Source organism: Triticum dicoccoides, chromosome 6B (genome assembly GCF_002162155.2).
Source record: "Triticum dicoccoides isolate Atlit2015 ecotype Zavitan chromosome 6B, WEW_v2.0, whole genome shotgun sequence".
Lineage (NCBI taxonomy): Eukaryota > Viridiplantae > Streptophyta > Magnoliopsida > Poales > Poaceae > Triticum > Triticum dicoccoides.
Window position 1 is genome coordinate 428,985,790 of NC_041391.1, and position 7,370 is coordinate 428,993,159.

Below are 7,370 nucleotides of genomic sequence, written 5' to 3' on the forward strand. Positions count from 1 at the left end.
CAAAACACCCTAGGTCTTCATGAGCAAGCAAGTTGGATGCACACCCACTTAGTTTCTTTTGTTGAGCTTTCATACATTTATAGCTCTAGTGCATCCGTTGCATGGCAATCCCTACTCCTCATGTTGACATAAATTGATGGGCATCTCCATAGCCCGTTGATTAGCCTCGTCAATGTGATACTTTCTCCTTTTTTGTATTCTCCACACAACCTCCATCATCATATTCTATTCTACACGTAGTGCTATATCCATGGCTTACGCTCATGTATTGTGTGAGAGTTGAAAAAAAGCTGAAGCACGTTAAAAAGTATGAACCAATTGCTTGGCTGAAACCAGGGTTGTGCATGATGGGAGTATTTTGTGTGACGAAAATGAAACATAGCCTAACTATATGATTTTTGTAGGGATAAGCTTTCTTTGGCTATGTTATTTTGATAAGACATGATTACTTGTTAGTATGCTTGAAGGACTACTATTTTTATGTTAATATGAACTTTTATCTTGAATCATTTGGATCTGAACATTCATGCCACAATAAAGAAAATTACATTGAGAAATATGCTAGGTAGCATTCCAAATCAAAATTTTTGTTTTTATCATTTGCCTACTCGAGGACAAGCAGGAATTAAGCTTGGGGATGCATGATACGTCTCCAACGTATCTATAATTTTTGATTGCTCCATGCTATTATATTACCTGTTTTGGATGTTTATGGGCTTTACTATGCACTTTTATATCATTTTTGGGACTAACCTATTAACCGGAGGCCCAGCCCAAATTGCTGTTTTTTGCCTATCTCAGTGTTTCGAAGAAAAGGAATATCAAATGGAGACCAACCGGAATGAAACCTTCGGGAGAGATCTTTTTGGAACAAACGCAATCCAGGAGACTTGGAGTGGACGTCAAGAAGCAGACGAGGTGACCACGAGGGTCCAGGGCGTGCCCCCACCCTCGTGGGCCCCTCGTGGCTCCCCTGAATGACGTCCTTCGCCTATATATACTTACGTACCCCAAAAACATACAGGGGCACCATGAAACCCTATTTCCACCGCCGCAACCTTCTGTACCCGCGAGATCCCATCTTGGGGCCTTTTCCGGCGCTCCGCCGGAGGGGGAATCGATCACGGAGGGCTTCTACATCAACACCATAGCCTCTCCAATGAGTTGTGAGTAGTTTACCACAGACCTTCGGGTCCATAATTATTAGCTAGATGGCTTATTCTCTCTCTTTGAATCACAATACAAAGTTCTCCTCAATCTTCTTGGAGATCTATTCGATGTAACTCTTTTTGCGGTGTGTTTGTTGAGATCCGATGAATTGTGGGTTTATGATCAAGTTTATCTATGAGAAATATTTGAATATCCTCTGAATTCTTTTATGTATGATTGGTTATCTTTGCAAGTCTCTTCGAATTATCAGTTTGGTTCGGCCTACCAGATTGATCTTTCTTGCAATGGGAGAAGTGCTTCGCTTTGGGTTCAATCTTGCGGTGTCCTTTTCCCAATGACAGCAAGGGCAGCAAGGCATGTATTGTATTGTTGCCATCAAGGATAAAAAGATGGGGTTTATATAATATTGCTTGAGTTTATCCCTCTACATCATGTCATCTTGCCTAATGCGTTACTCTGTTCTTATGAACTTAATACTCTAGAGGCATGCTGGATAGCGGTCGATGTTTGGAGTAATAGTAGTACATGCAGGCAGGAGTCAGTCTACCTGTCGCGGATGTGATGCCTATATACATGATCATGCCTAGATATTCTCATAACTATGCACTTTTCTATCAATTGCTCGACAGTAGTTTGTTCACCCACCGTAATATTTATGCTATCTTGAGAGAAGCCACTAGCGAAACCTATGGCCCCATGTCTATTATCCATCATATAAGTTTCCAATCTACTTTATTCTGCAATCTTTACTAATCTATATCATAAAAATACCAAAAATATTTATCTTCTCTTATTATCTCTATCAGATCTCACTTTCGCAAGTGGCCATGAAGGGATTAACAACCCCTTTATCACGGTGGTTGCGAGGTTCTTGTTTGTTTGTGTACGTACGAGCGACTTGCATGGAGCCTCCTACTGGATTGATACCTTGGTTCTCAAAACTGAGGGAAATACTTACGCTACTTTGCTGCATCACCCTTTCCTCTTCAAGGGAAAACCAAGGCAGTGCTCAAGAGGTAGCAGCCACGTCGAAGTCGATGAGCTCAGTGTGGTAGTTGTGGCGGGTACTGAAGGTGATAGGGAGGCGCACCTGCCCTAGGGGAGTGGTTGAGCTGTCGGTCACCCCCGAGAAGGGCCTGATGGGCATCAGCTGGTCGTAGGGAACCTAGAGTGTTTTAGATGTTGCGATGGAGATCACATTGAGGCCAGCACCCCCGTCGAGGAGGTCTTGGTGACAGAGACATTGCTGATGGTGGGAGTGCACAACATGGGGAGCGCACCGGTGGTGGCCAAGCACCTGAGTGGTCCTTGGAGTCGAAGGTGATGGCGTACTGCGACCACTTGAGGCGCCGTACTGCCTCAAGCCTCGGGAGGGCAGCGTTCACCTCGCGAGAGAAATGCTTGAAGAGGCGGTTGGACGCGGGAGGATGAGCTCCGCCGAGGATGCAGGCTATCGCGCGAGGCTCCTGGTAGCCCCCAGCCCCCTTGTCATGTTGGTTGTTGTCTTTCCTCCTGGGTGGCGGCGGTAGCGGCGGAAGGCTAGCGTTATCCTGAGGGAGTGCCTCATGAGGCTGATCATGCCAGCCACCCTCGTGAGGCCTTTCGCGCCAGACCTAGTGGGGGTTGCGGTTGTCCACCGGCCTCCACCACGGCCGCCTCCATGACCGAAGCAACTGTCGTTGCGGTCGGGGCAGTGGCCCAAGCGCTCATTGCGGAGCGCCTTGAGCTCCTATAGTCGTCGGTGTTGTGGGTGCGCATGTTGTGGTAGACGCAGAACAAGTGGCCATCCTTGACGGGCTCATTGCGGTTGCGGTCGCGTTTCTGCTCAGGCTCCACCACCAGCATAGCGGGGCCCTTGCGCTTCACTTCCTTGGCTTTGGCCTTCTTGTCGTCGGGCTCGATGTCGGGGTTTTTGAGGAGGAAGAGGCGTCCCTCCTCCGCATTGGCGCACTTGTCGGCCAAGTTGAACAACTCCAGCGCGGTGCTCATATCATTGTTGATGGCGAGCTTTTCGCTCATCCTGACGTTCGTGACGCCATTGGTGAATGCCAAGATGATGGCTTTGTCCGAGGCCTTCGGGATCTTGTGGCGCACCTGGGTTAAGCACTGAATGTACTTGCGGAGGGTCTCTCCAGGGTGCTGCTTCACACGTCGCAGGTTGTTGATGGTGAGGCACGGTCGCGAGTGCCCTGGAAGTAGGTGATGAACTACTTGCGGAGCTTGTCCCAATAAGAGATTGACTCCTCGGGCAGGTTCATGAGCCAGGAGCGTGCACCATCCTTGAGGGCCATGGGAAACCAGTTCGCCATGACTTGTTGTCGTCGTTCGCCGCCTTGATGCTCAGCGTGTAGAGCTGGAGGAACTCCTTGGGGTCAGGGACGCCGTCGTAGTGCAGGGCTGATCTGGCTTGTAATTAATTGGCCAAACTACCCGTCACAGCTCATGAGTGAAGGCCCGGCAGCCGGCAGTGCTCGTGGGCATGCCTCGTGCGACGGCAGCGCGGTCTTGGCGTCCTGCCACTACAGCCTCTTGGACGGTTTTGTTCTGGCGCTAGCGCTGTGGCTCGGGTGGTGTGTGCACGTCGAGCGGTGCACGGTGCATGATCTGGCAGCTAGCCTCATCTCGGGTCGGCGTGGACGCCCCACGTAGCGGGTCGCGCGGACGCGTGTCATGTTGGGCCTCGGCGTGGTTGCTGTGCAAGGGAGGAGGCGGAGGCGTGTCGTGCGCCACATCACCAGCGCGAGATAGCGAAGGGCGGAGTGAGTGAAGGCGTCGCGGCCTCGTCCGCGGCATTGACGATCCCGGTGATGCGGCCAAGCTAGGCATCGTAGCCTTCGTCGGCAGGGCGGTAGCGCAGCAGTTCGCGTGCCATGAGCAGCGCCGCCTGTGTGTTCACCGGCCCACGGCGAGCATGGGAAGATGAGATCGTAGTTGGGGTGAGTGACAGCATAGCGGTGCGGACGTTGGGCTACACAGAAGGGTGCATGGAGGAATCATGCTGCTCGTGGGCTGCGGGGTCAGTGGAAGCGTTGGCCACGGCCGAGGTGGAGTGGTGGCGGTCACCACAGCCCGCAGGCTCTGTCTGGGCGACACAAGCTACCCAGCGCTTGGCGTAGACACGGCGAGCGTCGGCCATGGAGGTGGTGGAGTAGGGACCAAAGTGAAGCAGAAGAACTAGGGCACACCCCTACCTGGTGTGCCAAATGTCGGATCAGAGCTCCGGGGACCGAAGAAAGGTTCGAACTCTGGGGTGTGCTCACAGAACCTCGCCACGCTCTAGCTCGCTACTCACAACCTCACGGCCATGCTTCGACGTGCTCGAGCGAGAGGGATGATGAACAACAGACACGACAGTTTACCTAGGTTCGGGACACCTTGTGGTGTAAACCCTACTCCTGCTTTGTGGATGGATTGCATCGTGAGGGAGGATGATTATGAGTATGCAAGGAAAGTGCCAGGCCTCGGGAGGATTCAATCATGAGGTCTGAATCCCTCTCTATGGTGGCGCCTAGCCTATACTTATACTGGCCTTGGTCCTCTTCCCCCGAAAGCACTCTGTGGGAAGGGTTGCCAGAACGGCTAATTTTGAAGTGGAACATGAGTAAAACTTATCCTGACTAAAGGTGGTCTTCGCCTGCTAAATCTTACTGCCATGACACGATGGTGGGCTCGATGATGACTTTCGTCCTGGCGAGCCTGCTGTCCTGGTGTTCTTGCACCAAAGTGGTAATCATTGGGGGACGCTTCGGGAACCGACACGCCGTCCATGCTTCCTTAGCATGAAAGAGTAAAGCCTCCTCATCTGCGCCCGCTGATGCTTCTCTGGCTCCGCTCGTCATCACGCATGTCACCCACATGGAAGCGCATGGCCGGGTGACTCCTCCATCTGATCCCTAGTTTTCACACCTCCGCGAGGGGCCTCGGGAGGCAGCCTCGAGAAGCCGCCTCACGAGAGGGCCTCATGAGGCTTTCGTTGATACCTGAGGACACGCTCCTCGCGGGGCGGGGTCTGATACATCTCTGATGACTCCCTAGCAATGGCGCCAGGAAGTTCCTGTCTGCTAGAACCACATCGGTATTTCCCAAAGAGGAAGGGATGATGCAGCACAGCGACGGTAGGTATTTCCCTCAATGATGAAACCAGGGTTATCGAACCAGTAGGAGAACCAAGCAACACAACGTAAACAACCTCTGCACACAAATAACAAATACTTGCAACCCGACGTGTAAAAGGGGTTGTTAATTCCTTTCGGGTAGCGGTGCCCCAAGATAGGCAAACGGACGTGAATAAAATTTTAGTAGATTGATAAATCGAAAGCCAACTAAAATAAATAATAATAAATTGCAGCAAGGTATTTTTGTATTTTTGGTTTAATAGATCTGAAAATAAAAGCTAAGGAAAATATATCGCAAAGGCAAATATAATAAAGATGAGACCCGGGGGCCGTAGGTTCACTAGTGGCTTCTCTCGAGAAAATAGCAAACGGGGGGTGAACAAATTACTATTGGGCAATTGATAGAACTTCAAATAATCATGAAGAATATCCAGGCAATGATCATTATATAGGCATCACGTCCAAGATTAGTAGACCGACTCCTGCCTGCATCTACTACTATTACTCCACACATCGACCGCTATCCAGCGTGCATCTAGTGTATTAAGTTCATGGAAAAACAGAGTAATGCAATAAGAACAATGACTTGATGTAGACAAGATCTATCTATGTAGAGATAGACCCAATCGCTTTATCCTTAGTAGCAACAATACATATGTGTCGGTTCCCCTTCTGTCACTGGGATCAAGCACCATAAGATCGAATCCACTACAAAGCACCTCTTCCCATTGCAAGATAAATAGATCAAGTTGGCCAAACAAAACCCAAATATCAGAGAAGAAATATGAGGCTATAAGCAATCATGCATATAAGAGATGAAAGAAACTCAAATAACTTTCATGGATATAAAAAGATAGATATAATCATAAACTCAAAGTTCATCGGATCCCAACAAACACACCGCAAAAAAAGTTACATCATATGGATCTCCAAGAGACCATTGTATCACTACAGGAATCAGGCACTTTGCCATCAGCCATGGCTGACGGCAAAGGCATGGATGGCTGACGGCAAAGTCCTTTGCCATCAGCCAGCAGACGGCAACAGGTCCAGCTGAATAGGCTACAGCAAAGGGATCTTTGTCGTCTGCTGGCTGATGGCAAAGCTGCAAAGTGCTTTGTCGTCTGCTGACAGGAGGCAAAGAGCCTGGATGGCACACGTGTCAGTTTAGGTCCATTAAGTGGTTAACGGCGTGCTTTGCTGTCAGCCAACAAACGACAATGATGCAAAGGCCTTTGTCGTCTATTGGCTGATGGAAAATCTGCCAAATAGGCCAGCCCCCCTACACCCAGGTTGCACAGGTAGCTGCCACGTGTCAGCTTTGCCATCTGCTAGCGGACGTCTAAGACCTTTGCCGTCAGCCAGCGGATGGCAAAGTGTCTATATAGCCCCTGTTTTTCCTGTTTTTTTAAATTCGATCAATTTGACAGCATTTCACACACACACGCGCACACACACGCACACACACACACACATTTCAAAATAATTTCAACAATCATACCAACAATAAGTTTCCAACAACATGAACATATATATGCAAGTTTCCAATAACATTTCCATACAAGTTTGCAACAACATATCCAACAAGTTTCCAACAACATATCCTACAAGTTTGCAACAAGTTTCCATAAATAAAAAGGAAGCACAAGCACATGTAAAAGTTTGCAACAAGTTTCCATCAATGCTAGCTTCCTCATCTCAAGCAAATCTGCAAATTAGGAAAGATGATAGTTAGAAGAATAAGAAGACTAGCTAGAAAAATGCCATTTTTTAGCTAAGGTAGGTAAAAAATGCTAAGTGTGTAGGTCATTTTAGAGCAAAGCTAGGTAAATAGGTCATTTTGGAGCTAACCTATGTAGTTATGCCATTTTTGAGCTAACTAAGTATATTTATTCATTTTGTAGGACAAAATGGTAAGTGTAGGTCATTTTAGAGCTATCCTAGTTAAAATCAGTCATTTTGGAGCTAGGTAAGGTTATTTTGTCATTTTGGAGGAAAATAAACTAATTATATGATAGTTTGGAGCTAAACCAAGGTTATTATGCCATTTTTACCTAAGTGCGCTCATTATGTCATAAATGAAGT